This window comes from Ochotona princeps, chromosome 4, assembly GCF_030435755.1.
Source record: "Ochotona princeps isolate mOchPri1 chromosome 4, mOchPri1.hap1, whole genome shotgun sequence".
Classification (NCBI taxonomy): Eukaryota; Metazoa; Chordata; class Mammalia; order Lagomorpha; family Ochotonidae; genus Ochotona; species Ochotona princeps.
The window spans coordinates 96,872,713-96,888,217 of NC_080835.1; the positions used below are offsets into that span (position 1 = coordinate 96,872,713).

Genomic DNA, 15,505 nt, shown 5'->3' on the forward strand with positions numbered 1-15,505 from the left:
TGGGTCTGTTTCCAGCCCTGTCTTCCACATGAACCAATCAATGGGTGTTGTAGTCAAGCCTGATTCTGCCCACCTTACACTAGGCCCTCATGCAAACCAGTGGGAGCTACAGCCTAGTTGGGGCAACTCCCAATAACCCCCACCAGGCCTGCCCCCTACCCTGGTTCCCGTGCTTGTCTGGGTCCACTCCCGGACCCATGCACTCTCCAAGTGGTTCTGCAGTTTAACTTGACAGAATTAGCCCCTAATGCCAACCTCTGCCAGCCTCTGCCCGTTGCTGCTGCAGCAAAGCCCAACCAACCCTCACCCAATCTGATTTATGCTTGCACTGGTAGAAACAATCAGCCCAGTCTGGCTTTTCCCTGATCTAGCTCACATGAAACCAACAGGTGTTGTAGCCGCTCCTGGTATAGTCTGCCCCCTTATCAACTCACACTTTCCAGTGGTAGTGGCTGTCTAGCAGGGGAGCCCCCTACATTCGCCCTACCAGCTTTGCCCCCTCCCCCGCTGGTTCTCACGTGTGCTAGTTGGGTGCTGCAGCCCAGTCTGGCATGGCTTACCTTGTCTTGGCATTTGCCAGTGGGTGCTGTATCTTCGCTTGGCCTACAGCCAATTCCAGCTCCCACTGGTGGGGGTTACAGCCTAGCGCAGCCAGCCGGCCTCGCATCCCAGCCATAATGTGTACTGGTATGTGTTGCGACTGAACCTGGCCCGACCTGCAATCTGTTCTGGTGCTCGAATTCGCCAGCAGGTGATGTGAACTGGTTCAGCTAGATCTGCCTTCGACCTATGCCGAATGTATGCCGGTGGGTACCTTTCCCTGACCTGGTCTGGGATGCTGTCTATTGTGGTTCTTGCAGTCACTTGCAGGGACTATATCCCAACAGAGGATTTTCCCAAGCTCCTCCATCAGAACCTCTCCCTGTGGCAGATCTTGCACATCATGGTAGGTCCATGAGCAAGCACTACTTAGTCTACCTCCTGTCCTGGCAGTAACAGTGGCCTTTCCTGACTGACCTTCAACCCATTCTGGTTCTTACTGTTGTATGTTTCAGCCCAGCCAAGACTCGTCCATACCCAGACACAGCTCACACGTGGCTCAGTCGGGGCAGAGACCTAGCCTAGTCCGTCCTACATCTACCTGGTCCTCCAGAGTACCAGATGGTGCTGGAGTCTAGCCTGGTTCAGTGCACCTAGCCCTAGTCCACACTTATGCCAGGGGACACTGCAGCCTTATCCAGACCAGAACGCAGCCCCTACTCTGGCCCCTGCACTCACCAGTGGGAACCCCAACCTAGCCAGATGTCGTCTTAGCTCCCCAACCAAGTCTGTTCCCAGCCATAGACTGAGCACATGCCAGTGATTGCTGTGACTCGTCTTGGCACATCCCCTCACCTGTCTTGGCCTTTGCCTTCGATGCTGCAGCCTGGCATCCCTGGCTCATGCAAACCAGTTGGTGTAAGAGCCTAGCTCGGCATGACTTGTGCTCCAGCCTGATTTCTGTTCTTGCTTGTGAGCTAAGGTTTGCTCGACCCTGCCCAGTCCACCCCCTTCCATAACCAACCCACACATTAGCCAGCCATTGGAGCTACTTTGCCCAGCTTGCCCGATCCCCAGGCCTGGACCATGTGATTATCAGCGAGAGTTGTGACCTACTATGGGGGTTTCCCAAGTTCCCCCAGTTGACCCACTCCCAGACCCAGATTTCATATATGCCAGTGGGTGTTAGGCCAGTGCCCGGCACAGTCTGGCCTTCCATTTTAGCCTTGTATGAGCTGGTGAATGCTGCAGCCTGGCCCACCCCACACCCTGTTTTAGGATGCACATTCAGGTGCTGCTGCCTTAACCTGCCCAGACTGTTGTCGGTTCCTTTACCTGTGAGTGATGGCAGGCTCCCTGGTCACACCTAGCTCAGCCTATCATCACCCCAACTTAAGCTAACCAGCGGGACTTGTATTTCCACAGGGTTTGGCCCACACATCCCCACAGAATCTAATCCAGACCTGGTTCTCTCGTGTGCTGGTTAGTGTCATGAACCTGCCTAATGTGACCTGCCCCCTATACCAACACTCAGTCAGCTACTGGCACCCAGCCCTGCCAGACAGACTCCCAGCCATAGCTTTTATGTGGGTTGTTGTGTGGCAGTCAGCGATGCTCTATGCTAGCAGCCCATCTCAGGACTTCCATGTGGGCTGGTGAATCAGTCTGGCCCAAATAGACCTTACAGATTTTCCCTTCCAAAACTCCAGGTCTCAGTCCCCCCACTTGACAGCAAGTTCCATGACCCCATCGCTGGGAGTCACACAGGATTCATCCCTCACATACACTCACATTGGCCTTATCCATGGATGTCCCTAGGCAGCAATTACGTACCCTAAAAACCCTAGAGCTCTCTGCCAGGTGGCCAGCACCAGAGCCTGGTGCCACTTGGTGTGCTGGCCACCTAAAGCCTAGGACTCATTCGCTGTGTGGCAGCAGTGACCATGGCCTGAGTCCCAGGCATTGGGTCCAGCCTGGCTTAGGCACCCCCTGCAGCTGCCACGCTGGCAGAGAGCTCCTTTCGCCCTAACCCCATGGCCAAACACTCTAGAAATTATTATATTAAGGTACTGATTTCTAAATGTCATGTTAGAAGTTAAAGAGGAGCTGGTATTGTGACACAGTGAGGTAAGCTACCCCACCACCACCAGCACACAGGCATCCCATATTGGAGTACTGGTTCAAATACTGGCTGCCCTGCTTCTGATCGAGCGTCCTGTTAATGTGCTTGAGAAGGCAGCAGATGATGGTTTTAAGTATTTAGGCTGCTGCCACTCATGTGGAAGAACCTGATAAAATTCTGGGTTCCTGGCCTTGGCCTGGCCCAACCCCAGCTTGCAGTCTTATGGGGAATGAAGCAACAGATGGAAGATCTCTCTCCTTTTCCTCTACCACTCTGCCTTGAAAACAAATAGGTAAATAAATAAGGAGTTAAAGAAGATATTACTCTTTAGATCACTCTGTAAACTAGAAAACTGTAGATACAGAATTTCTATCTATGAAGAGGTTATGATTTGGCAAGAGGTCTGATAAGGGATATGTAAAATAATTTTGGTCTGAGACAGAACGCAACAAAAGCTTTCAGGGTGACAGCCGCCTGTTTCAAGGAAGCAACGAAGAGGAAAAAATGCCTCTGGCTGTAGAGGCAGCAGCTGGAAGGTGTGAGATGGACATGGAGGAATGTTTTGTCTTGTCCAGTAGGGATCTGAAAGTGTGGCATTGAGAAGTTTTTGGACAGAGGGTAGAGAGCCTCGGGGTATGTGTGGAAGACCAATCTGAGAAAGCAGTTAGGGGCCACCTGCAGGCACCTGGAAGATTGTGCCTGGTAATGTGCGGTTGATGCATGTCTTTGTGTGCCGGCTGTGATCGAGGAATCACTGAGGATCCTGGAGCAGGCTCATGAGGGGGCCATGAGGCACATACCCTGTGCTGGCAGCATGCATTCATGCTGGGTCCTCAGTGGATATGGGCCACGGAGGACACCCTCGGGATTGTCCACTGGGAATGGAAAGGAGGGAGATGACTGACCTCCAGTCCCAACTGGAAGGGATGAGAAGTAGGCGGCAAAGCAGGAGTGCGGATGAGGTGGGGCATGGAGGAGGGAGGAATTACAGGTCTCCCAGGTTTGCTGCCTACAGGGCCTGAGAAGTGGGTAGCATCCTAACGTTAAAGATGATGTCCTGTGAGGAGAAACCTGGGACAGAAGCGAAACTGTGGTAATTTGGTGCTGTCAAAGCCTTCTCTTTTAGGAACCCCTGATCTCTTGAACCCTCCATGTGGCTGCCCCAGGGCAGGCAAATCGAGTGTAGGGGAACAGAGCTGAGGGGCTGTAAGTATGTCAGTGTCCTTGATGTCATTTTTGGAGGAGTCTTAGCTGTGGAGAAGGGAGGGGGCTTTGTTTCAGTTTAGATAGTTTTTGTTAGTGGAAACCACACTGTGTTCTTGGAGCTTCTCTCAGCTCATCCCACCTGCTAGGAATGCCTGCTTTTTCCTCCCCTGTCACTGGGAATTCAGACCCCTTCCCACCTCAGGACCTGGCTGCTGATGTTTGCCATCCTCATTTCCAAGCTATGCCTACACACACATGTATACACACACATACACACCCCACAAACGCACATGGTGGGCAAACATCTCCATTCCTTTTCCCGAGCCATGGCCACTGCTCAGCTTCCCCTGTTGTTAAGTCACCAGTTAATTACATTCATGACAGAGGTGCAAATGTGTTTTTACAGAGAGACTAAGATGGTGTTAACTAGGAAGGAAAAGTAAATGTTACAGACACATTTCCTTTGATGTGGGGCTGGGACTGTTAGTTAGAGGTACCCCCCAGTGCTCCCAACAGCAGCTCCCAACGGCACCTCAGGCGAGTCCTTGACCCTCTATTCTGGGTCCAAACTTGCAACAGCCACTGGGTGTCAATTGATGGAGCTATTGTTGGCAGTGAGGGGGCCCAGACCTGTGACAGTGCTGACTGGCCACCTCCAAGTGCAGACACTTTGGTCTGACTCAGATATTAAGACACCAAATGAATCCACTTAAATCTACAATAAAGAAATAAGCCATGCAGCCAAAGCCACCTATAGGCCACAGATTGTGCTTCCCTGCTGACTGTTGCTTTTGGTCTTTGTCCCCTCTTGGCTTTGTCCTGTGTCTTCAGGTACCTTCCTCACCTGCCCCACACCAGTCATGTCCTTGCAGCCCCCGCTTTGCCCAGTTATCCTGGGCACTTGACCCCATCTGCTATAGCCACTACCTTTCCTTTCGGTTCTCCCACAGACGTAAAGAGAGGTGTCTGCAATGGTCAGGAAATCTCTCCCAGAGACCTGCCCACACCTGGTATTCCAATAGCCAGACAACACCGGGCCTAGGAGGAACAGCTGCGTGGTAACTGCACAAGCAATGTCTGCAAGGGGGATAGAATCTACCCAATTGGCATAGACAAAGCCCAGGGAGGGGAGTGAGGGGAGTGCTGACTCCTGCTGTCCTGTGGCCCCTGCTGAGAGCTGCTCTGCCCTAATCCGCAGGAGCTTTAGTTCACACTGGAAGTGAGAAGAGGGGTGTCTCCTGGGGACCATCCCAGAAGCTGCCAGCATCACCCCAACAGTAAGACATGCTTCCCTGTTCTTTAATGCCTGAAAACCCCAGGTGGACTTCCCTTCTTCTCACAGCCTGTGGAACCAGCTGACACATGGCTTAGACAACCTCAGAGAGCAAAACGCCAAATTACTTCTTTCCTGTCGTTCTGTTGGCTCCTTGGCGCTTGAGGACAAGGGCAAGGCCTCCCCTCTGTCTGCCTCTCTCTCCTTCCACACCCTCCAGGAACAACACACGGATGTGGGTACAGATGGGTGGAGTCCTGTTTACCCTGTGATGGTGCTGACATCGGCCCAGGTCTTTGGAGCAAGCACTGCCACCAAAGAATCTCCCAGCACTACTGGGTGAGAATTCAGATCTTGAGCCCCCAGCTTTGGCTCTAGGATCTGTACCCTAAGTGTTTTTGATGAACATTAGGGATACTGCATCCCAGGTACCTCCAATGAACCCTGAGACATCACTCTTTAGAACATAGAAAGCATTTTGAATAGAGAAATCTCCTTTAATCCTCTTATCAGATAGGATTCCTTTTTCTTTTTAAATCCCCTAAGTAACTTCATGATCTCACAGATGTAAGTACTAGTACAGGCAGAGATTTAGAAATGCAGTTGTCCAAAACGACCCCTTGTTTTTTCCAGTGTGTTGTGGTGGTGAGATTGTCTTAGGACCACCACAACATGTATCTTGCTCCATGTTGAACAGTGTGATCATTACCAAGTTCCTCACTGATGCTTGGAGAGAGGAGAGGAAGAAAATTAGTCATGGAGGTCTCTAGACGCTGCTTCTGCAGCCCATGACAGGGAACCCCCAGACTGTGAATGGCAGAACTAGCTACAGTGAGGTTCTTCCCTTCCTGTGTGTGCTAAGGGGTGGGAGCATGCCAGAAGGTACGGTAGCTTCTTGGAGGGAAGCTGAGGCAAAGGCATCTTCATGGGCCCATGAGATCACTAAAGATGCCCACTTCTGGGCCAAGTTGACTATCTTTCCAACAGAATCAAGACCTTGTGTGCCCAACGATGTTGAAGGGAGTTCACTGCAGACAATGGTGGTGAGAGGGTTTGAAAGAGATGGGGGAGAGTAAACAAAGGATAGAGAGACAAGGATTATACACCTGCTGAGCCACTGTAAAGATGTGGCTTCTTGAGCTGGCTGACTTGCTCTGGGACCAAACCCAGAACTAAAGCCCCTCCTGTTGAACTTCCTAGTTGAGGTCAAAGCAGGCCTGCTGGTGTCCCCACAGTCGCCTACCTGGTAGGATAAAGAGAAGTGGGTGACTGACTGCTAAGTTCTGGGTTATGTCCTGGAGAGCAGAAGGCTCCCATGGGCGGCATGGAAACCTGACCGTTCTCCCACTTCTTTTCCATGACACATACACACTGACCATTGAACTGTCTCACCGAGTGAGTGACAGTATAGACTGTTCTGGTGACTAGAATCAGTTGACACTATTGCTTGGATGGGTGCAACTGACAAGGACAATTTTTTGCAGCTAATGCTGGCAGTGTGGCAATCAGGGAAGCTGCCAGCTGTCTCACTTAAATTCTTAGCTCTCGCGCTCTCTTTTTTTAAAATCGTTTTGCTTACATAATCCACCCCCTTTTTTATTTTCTAATTCTCTCCTTGCAAAGCTGGCACCAGAGGGGAAGGGCTGGGGTGGAGGGGATAGCAATTACATATCAGTTTGGGGAGCATTTACATTTTGCAATTACAATTTAAAAATAAGTCTCGTTAATGATCTCCACGTGTAAACGACAAACCCTAACTGGCATACTCACTCTCCTGGGCCTGCCTGTATCCTCCAAGCCAGAGGCTTAGTGGAGGTGGAGTTACCCAGGGAGTCATAGGAGGAGGCTGGGCACTGGCTCAGAGGTGAGGGGCGCCCAGGGCAAGCTAAACGCCTTTGAGTTCGGTAAAGGACAATGATGCACATGGGGACCCAGAGGCCAAGAATTCTGGCTTCCAGCTTCTCTCCTCTGCACTCATGCTTGGTCCTGGCCCATTTCCTCCCCAAGCTTGGCACGGTGGGTGTCTGTGTCCTCAGTGGGCACCCTCAGGACTCAGCACTGCAAAGAAATGGAGCCCCAGCTATGGATGACCTCTGGAATTGGATCTTTCAAAGTTATGTTGGGAAAACGTAAACTCTTGTCCCTAAAGAGCCAGCCAGTATACCAGAATATTCATAGACTGGGTAAAGGGGTCTATGGGAAGGGAACACAGTGTTCATGGTTACCCTTTTTGGGCAAGAGAGCTTTCCTCTCACCACTCAGCCCTCCGATTGCTTGAGGAAGCTCTGGTGTAGAATCTGGTTCAACGTAGCCTCAGCTGGTGACTCTACTGTGTGCATGTTATACAACCTAGGTTTTCTGCCATTGTCTTTATGTCACCTGGAGCATCCTACTTACCTCATGGCGCTTCAAAGAAGATTAGATGAGAGAATATACAAGAAAGTGTCTCACACAATGTCTAGGACATCGGAAACACGCCTAAAAGTGTGCTTCCTTTCCAAGGCCCTCCCCACTTGGCCCCAAGGTATTTGCTGCTACCTGCCCGAAAGCGGCTGCTTTCCTGCCCTGCGGACACAGGAAGGGTGATGGACCATAGTTTCTTCAGGTCTCCCCATTCCCCAAGCCATCTTCCCACTGGGCAGTTCCTGAATGGGCTGCCAATTCCCAGAACCCCCACGTGCCCTGCAGACTTGGTCGAAGGATTTTTGTCCAACTTTTCTTCCTGACTCTGGGCTTTAACAAGGCCTGCTCTCTCTTTTCTGGACTTCACCCTAATGAAGCAGGTTTTTTGTTTTGTTTTGCTTTGTTTGCTTTTTGTGGTTTTTTTTTTTAAGATTTATTCATTTTTATTGCAAGTCAGTTGCATAGGGAAGAGGAGAGACAGAAAGATCTTCCGTCCGTTGGTTCATTCCCCAAGTGGCTGAAATGGCCGGAACTGAGCTGATCTGAAATCAGGAGGCAGGAGCTACTTCCGGGTCTCCCACGTAGTTGCAGGGTCCCAAGGCTTTGGGCCATCTTCGACTGCCTTCCCAGCCCACAAGCAGGGAGCTGGATGGGAAGCAGAGCCACCAGGATTAGAATCGGTGACCGTATGGGATCTCCGCGCGTGCAAGGGGAGCACTTTAACCACTACGCTATCGTGTCAGGCCCTTCATTACTTTTTAAGCTAGAAGTAAGGTATGTGTGAGAGAAAAGGCAAACAGTGCCAAACATATAAAATAGACCTGTCCTCCATTCGTAACCTTCACCCTGGAGGCTCTGAAGAAAAACACATGAATACCTCCTGATTTTAGCTATCTGGTGGCAAACATTAATTATGCTAAAGCATACACTTGAGTCTTAGTTTACCTATTCATCTGTTAACACCCTGAAATGGAAGTTGGGGAAATTAGCACACATTCTCTGTCCCTCTTCCAACTGGTGCAAATTTAATAGTTTTTTTCCAATACATTTTTGTATCTTATGTTATCTATTCTTATCACATAGTATGTTATATAACCTATACAATACACTGTGGTTTATATAATATATACTATCCATCAATGTAAATTTAATCTTCTAAATCTTAATGTAAAATAGTAGATAATGTATTATGATAAACAATATATAACATAGCATATGTAACCTATGGTATATGTTTCATAGGGTATAACAGTATATATAACAGATAATGCTATGCACTATGTAATATAGGATGGATTTCACAGTTCAATGAAAAGTTAAGTTAAAAGATCATGCTTGGAGTAGACATTTAGCCCTGTAGAGAAGATATCATTTAGAATGCCTGCGACCCATATCAGTTTCCTGGGTTCAGTTCCCAGCTCCAGCTTCGGATCCCAGCTTCCCAGCAACACGGACCCTTGGGAAGTAGCAGGTGATTTCCTGCCACTCACGTGGGAGATCTGGGTTGAATTACTGCCTCTTGGCTTTAGCCTCTGCCCATCCTCAGCAGTTGAAGGTACTGGAAAAATGAACCTGAAGGTGAAAGTTCTCTGACTTTCTCTGTAACTCTGTCTCTTCAGTAAATAAATCTTTAAAAATTAGAAGCCACAAATTTTCCATGAGTTCTTTGAAACCCTCAACATCGAGTATTATATATTATAGTATATAATATTAAATGATGTATTTTACTATAAAATGTAACATGTAATATTATATACAGTATAATATGTTTTACATAATGTACTATGTAAAGTTATATAATATAGTATGTAGTATCATATTTTACATAGTATGTAGTATTATAATATGTAGTACTATATGTTATGTGTAACATAGTAACTATATTCTAGGACATATTGATATATAATATAAAAGCATATAATATATGTTTTTCAAAGATTTGTTTATTTTTTATTTATTTTTACCACAAGAAAATTTTTTTTCCTTATTTTTGACAATCTTTACATAATTAGGGTAAAAAGGCTCAAGGGCTGCAGGAAAGTGGGTAAGACTATTATTTCCATATTGTTTCCTTCATGTATCTGAGGTAAAGGGGGATATTGAGGGAGAAGCCCCACCCAGTCTCCCACCCACCCCAGGTCCCTGATGTGGGGCATGCTCCGAGAGTTTTGCTTAAGTGGTTTTGATAGCTCAACAGTTATGAATTGCTGCCAATCTCACCACTCCAAGCTCCGTGAGGCTGTTGAAGAATCCACTGATTGACATATTCCATCTTAGAGTCTCCATTTGCCCAATTTTTCACTGCTAACATAGCTGAGATGGTTGATTGACTTGTTCTGTTCTCTGTCTTTTCATGGTTAGGGTTCTGAGTCCCACAGTTTGATTAGAGAGATCCAAAAAAAAAAAAAAAAAAAAATCCTTTGTCTGAGGTGTTCCCAGACCAGATTCTTGTATGTACTAGCAAGTACAGGGCCTGGCACAGTCCATCGCCCCAATCAGTTGGTTGATGCAATTGCTGAATTGGTTCTGTTTCCAGCCCTGACTTCCACTGGAACCACTGGGTGCTGCTGAGCCGATCTGAAGCCAGGGAATCACGGGTGCAGGGTCCCAAGGCTTTGGGCCATCCTCAACTGCTTTCCCAGGCTACAAGCAGGGAGCTGGAAGGGAAATGGAGCAGCTGGAACATAAACCGGCACCCATATGGGATCCTGGCGCGTGCAAAGCAAGGATATTAGCCACTGAACCATCACGCCAGGCCCACTACATGTTATTTAGCATATTTAGTGTATTAGTAATACATTATCTGCTATTTTTACATTGCTAAGATTCAAAAGATTGATGCTCTGCTATATACCTGATAGCTACCTCTACGTTTTGATTATAGGTGCATTAAACCCACTATGCCTAAGGAAAGATAACATTAGTCAACTACAGAACTAAGCAGTTACAGCGGAAAAGGAAACCAAATCTGTCATTACAACTTGGCAGCTGTGAGAGACCCTTCCGAGCACCGTAGGATGATGTTGGCCTGTTGTCTTCCCCTAGCAGGGCCACACTGAGCTGCTGCTGCCTGTGTCAACAATATCCACTTCCTTGGGTCGCACTACTTTGCTGAAATGCAAGTGAGAAACAGACTGTGGCTGCCACGTCTACCGCTGGCTCTGTCTCCACACTTGACCCATGTTCCGGCTGAACTCAGAATCCTGGCTTGCATGCCTTTTTCTCTGGGATCTTGACATCCCCTGGGGTCTGATTTCCAAATTGGCAATGAGGAGTCAAGGGAACTTGGGTTTTCTTTTCTTTTCTTTTCCCATTAAAGCTATCTATTTGTCTCCCCGCCGCCTCCCGCCTCCAGTAGTCTTCTCACTTTGGAACTCCCACTGCCCATTTGCCCTGACACATGGTAGCTACTCAGTCAATTATTACCAGACAGCAGAGATGACTTGCACCTTGCTTCCAGCAAGGACCCCATGACCAATTTTCTATGTGAACTTGACCCAAAGTCCTCTGCCTGGGCAGAGGGCAAGGTGGTCCTCCTGGTGAGGAGGGACTCAGTTCCAAAGCTCCAGGGTCCGTTGCTCTAGCTCTGGGGAAGAAGCAGTCACTTTCTGAAGGATGAAGGGAAAAGTCCCACTGAGCTACAGCACAGCCATGGCCGCTGCCTTCAGCTATTCCTGTGAGCCCAGTCACTCCATCAGGGGCTTCCTGACCTCTTCATTCCGCTCTTGCCCCAGCCCTCACTTACACCCACACTTCCTCAGCACACAAGCACCCATAGCTCTTGCTAGTGAGACAAGCCTTCCTTTCTGCACGGGTCCTAGAAAATGAGCTCCTCGCCTCACGTTTCTCAACTCCAGCACAGAGACAAGCAGGCCATTCCTTCCCAAAGTGTCTCAGCACAAATGCCTTGAGCAGAGACAGCCAGGCCCCCCAAAAAAGAGAATGCCCATAGGCACCTGCAGTTGGCAGGGATCTGGCCCAGTGTTCAGTAGGCTGGTGCCCTGGAGGAGCCACCTGGGATGCAGATCCCATTTGTTCTTCCTTCCCTCCCCGGAGACCAGCTCTGGGAACAGACATCTCCCAGCACGTGTCTCCTGCCTGCTCAGATCAACCTGCTATGGACACACAACTTCTGGATCTGGAAGATAAGACAGGCCATTCCTTTTCCCTAGGTAAGCCTGACCCTGGAAGACCAAGGATAACAAGGAGATCCCAGGAGATTAGTGTCTGCTACAAGTTGGATTATCCTTAATTGGTCCCTGAGGGTCAGAGCCCAGATCCAGATGGTCTCCTCCTTTTTTTTTTTTTTTTTTCACCTCTGGGCCTTGCTCTGGTGCAGGAAATGGGATCCAGCTTCCTGGAGAAAGGAGGATGGAGAGTAGAGCAGCAGTCTAGAACTTCAAGTCCACTAGGACTGCATGCTGAAGGTTTCTACTGAGACCAGAATGAAAGGAAAGGAGTTGTCGCTGTAAGCGGTGGGAGTCAAGTTCCGCGTGAGTTACACTTTCCAGACCAGTTGCTGATATTCAAGGACTCTGCTGCTAAAAGGAAATGCCCCCACTTAGTGCCTCAGCGGCCACTCAGGGCCTGGGGATGACTAAAGTTTTTCTTAGGAAGTGAGAGAACCAAAGACCACTCTCCCAGGCTGGAGTTGAAGGGGTACATGGGGCTGGCAGGGCATAGCCAGGGACCAATGGGAGGTAGAACACAACCTCAGTGAACTGTTCCATCTAACTGCAGCCCGTGTTGGAGACCCTGGGTCATGAGCCCACTACTGGCGTGAAGGTGTCCTCCTTGGCCACCTACAGGACAGCTATTTGGTCTTCCTCTGTGCTGAGGAAGGACGGAGATTTGGAAAGGAAGCTGTGCTGGAAGGGAGACGAGCCAGAACTCAGGGAGATGGGACAAGGGAGAGGATGACCCTGGAGGACGGGGTGTCCCGACTTGAAGAAATGAGTGCTGTTTAATGGGCAGGCTTTCCAGAGACAGCGCCTGGTGTCCCTTCGTCTGAGTCACAGGCTGATCTCACTGCAGAGCTGGGTTGTTGTTATGACTGTGGGGGTCTCTTAAAAGCCATGGCAGAGGGTGGGGAGAGGAGAAGTATACAACAGCCCAGAGGGTGGGCCAAGAGCCAGCTGGCGGTGAGCTCCAGTCCACTTTCTCCAGGTGACTGACAGGGAGATACTGAGGGAATCTCGGGCAAGGGGTCAGGCCTGGGCCTGGGTGGTTGAGAGCTAGAATGAGGGCAGGCATGCATTTGTAAACCTGCTGCCTCTGTTTCCAGACAGGCCAACTCCCATTAACATTTGTACTTGAAAAGCAGAATTACAAAAAGCGAAGGAATGACAGAAAATGAGAGAGAATGTCCAGCCACTGGTATACTCTCCAGTTGACTGCGATGACCAAGGCTGGATCAGGTTGTAGCTAGGAACTTCTTCCAGGTCTCCCATGTGAATCCAGGGTCCCAAGCACTTGAGCCCTTTTCCACTGTTTTCCCAGGCACATTAGCAGGGAAATGGATTGGGATAGTGGGGACCCACACTCATGTCCATATGGGATGCTAGTGTAATAGGCAGCTAGGCCACAGCGCCAGTCCTGAATGCAGTCCATACCACACACTTCTGTCCTTCCACATTGGTGTGTTAGGTCCAGAGCTTCCCTCCTCATTGGACCCAAATCTGCTGGGTTTGCTGGCATACTCAAGATCCACTGCTCTGAGCCCATCAGATGGTTTTTTTATCTCAATCTGTTGTACTTGGTGCCTGAGACTCCTCTTCATTTTTAAGACTTATTTATTTTTATTGGAATGATAGATCAGCTTTTTGGAGAGAAGGAGAGACATACAGAAGGATCTTCCATCGTCTGGTTCACTCCCCAAGTGGCCACAATGGCCAAAGCTAAGCCAATCAGAAGCCTAGAGCCAGGAGCTTCTTCTGGGTCTCCCATGTGATTGTAGAGTCCCAAAGTTTTGGGTCATTCTCTATTGCTTTCCCAGGCCATAAGCAGGGATCAGAAGCGAAGTGGGGCTTCTGTGCTTACAAGGTGAGGGTTTAGTTATTTGGGCCATCACACTGGGCCTGAGACCTCTGTTTCTCATCTTTGTTCTCAGCACTTTGACTTCTCCATGTCCCACTCAATTTGTTTTTATGAAACAATAAGGTCAGGAAGTACTAAAATATTTAAATAAATTTGGAAAAACACTGTGGGGGTTGGAACAGGACTGATGGAAAGGAACTTGTTGCTGTGTAGTTAACCCCACGTGGAAGGCAGAAAGTGCATGTGTACCTAGGTAAGCCCAAGAACAAGCAGATGATAGTGAGTGGTGTCAACATGTTATCACTCTTAAAAATTCTGGCTGCATGACAGAGGGCTGCAGGCCGTATTGGATGGCTCGAGGTACAGGTGGCAGCATGTGCTAACAAGCAACCTTGCCTTCTCTGCCCTCCTCCTACGTTTAGGGAGCTGGTGGTTCCCTGCTTTACCCTGACCTCTAAGTGAAGCGTTCAGACCCTCAGATCAGACTGTGTGCAACAATTGGAAACTTTCTCAGCTTCTCCTCTGTAAATGGGTACAAGCATAATGTTAACACCACACAAAAAAGAAGCTAGGTGGTCACTAGAAGTTTAGCATGATACTTGGTGAGGAGTCAGATAAAGGGTAGTTGTGGTGAATTTTATCATCTCATCCTTATCAAAATTTACCTTCAAGAAGGACCAACAAACTCATTCTTACTGAGGTATGAATAGCTGGGACCAGGCCAAGAACAGAATATATTAAGGGATCTTCAGAAGTTCTTAGAAAATGCATATTATGCATGGATTTAAAAAATTCCTTTGCACCAAAATAAATGTATTTTTAAACTCTAATTGTCTATGACCTTTTGGAGGCACTCTCATATATTCAAGCCCTATAATGAGCTGGAACTTGGGAAGTCACTTTGCCAAGCACCTTTCCTTCCCAACCCCTGCTCCAGAAGGAGGCTGCAAGGTGGAGCCCTAGGAACAGAGAGCCACTGGGCACACTGAGGGGGCAGATGGGGAGTTGGTGGTTCAGACCCCAGAATGCACACAGTGAACACTCCCACTGCAGTGCCTGGCTTCTGCCTGCCTGAAAGGATGATTCTGGAGTGGGGAGCGGAAAGGTGCTGTGTGGAAAAACAGTTTGGAGCTAAGTTGGGATGAAGGGAAGGGTCTGGTTTTGTAATGCGAAACATCTTATTGGAAGGCAAGAAACACAGCAAAAGGCATGGTGGAAATATTTTAGGTCTGCTCTGCCAGTGTGAGTCTGGGGGCCCAGGGATGGACTCACTGCCCATTGACACTTCCTCTCCTATCCCAGTGGTCATTTCCCTTCCCCCAGGGCAGAAACTGCCAGCAGGTCAGGAACCGGCACACCTGCCCTGGTGAGGACCAAATGCAAAGGGGGCCTAGCTGGGTAGCCTCTCTTCTGGAGCTGATCTGGTAAACTCTCTCCCCGAGTCTCCACCAGGGTCATCACAGTGGGCACCGATCGACTGAAGAGCTGTATGCCAAGGATGAGTGATTTTCAGTGATAATCCAGGCCGAGCCATCTGCTTCTGTAACCTCCACCCCTGACCTTGTTTACATATTTCTAGAGCCAAGTTAAAAAATTTGGCAGTCGACACCATCCAGCCGCACCGCAGGACATGATACAGTCCTTCTTAGGGAGAAAGGGGCCTGGCTGGCCCTCTTAGGATTTTCTGATTCTGGAACAACCTGAGGTTGCTGCAGGTAAGGGACTCGCACGGGCTTCAGGGTCCTTTGCCCCTAGGGCTGTGCCCCCCCATCCCCTGTCAGCCCAGCTGCTCCAGCCACCACCCTACTCACACTTGACACAGCTCCCTGCTGCTCTGGCTCCCTGTCCCAGAAGAGGGAAGTTTATCAAAGGCAGGGAGGCAGCTGGCTCTGCAGAGGAGGCCTCCTCCCATCTGGGATCCCCAG

The 15,505-nt window shown here is 49.1% G+C and overlaps 1 protein-coding gene across 4 annotated transcripts in view; it reads left to right on the forward strand.

Moving 5' to 3' along the window:
* The window catches only part of PKNOX2 (PBX/knotted 1 homeobox 2), a 283,491-nt gene that overhangs the window by 184,094 nt on the left and 83,892 nt on the right, over positions 1-15,505 (forward strand). Inside the window, exon 1 of one of the 4 annotated variants that reach the window (XM_058664061.1) lies at positions 15,189-15,295. The exons of the other annotated variants lie outside the window; for them this stretch is intronic. The gene's annotated coding sequence lies outside the window, so the exon portion shown is untranslated. Of the gene's footprint in view, positions 1-15,188; positions 15,296-15,505 lie in introns of those variants that run through there. 4 annotated transcript variants of the gene reach the window in all.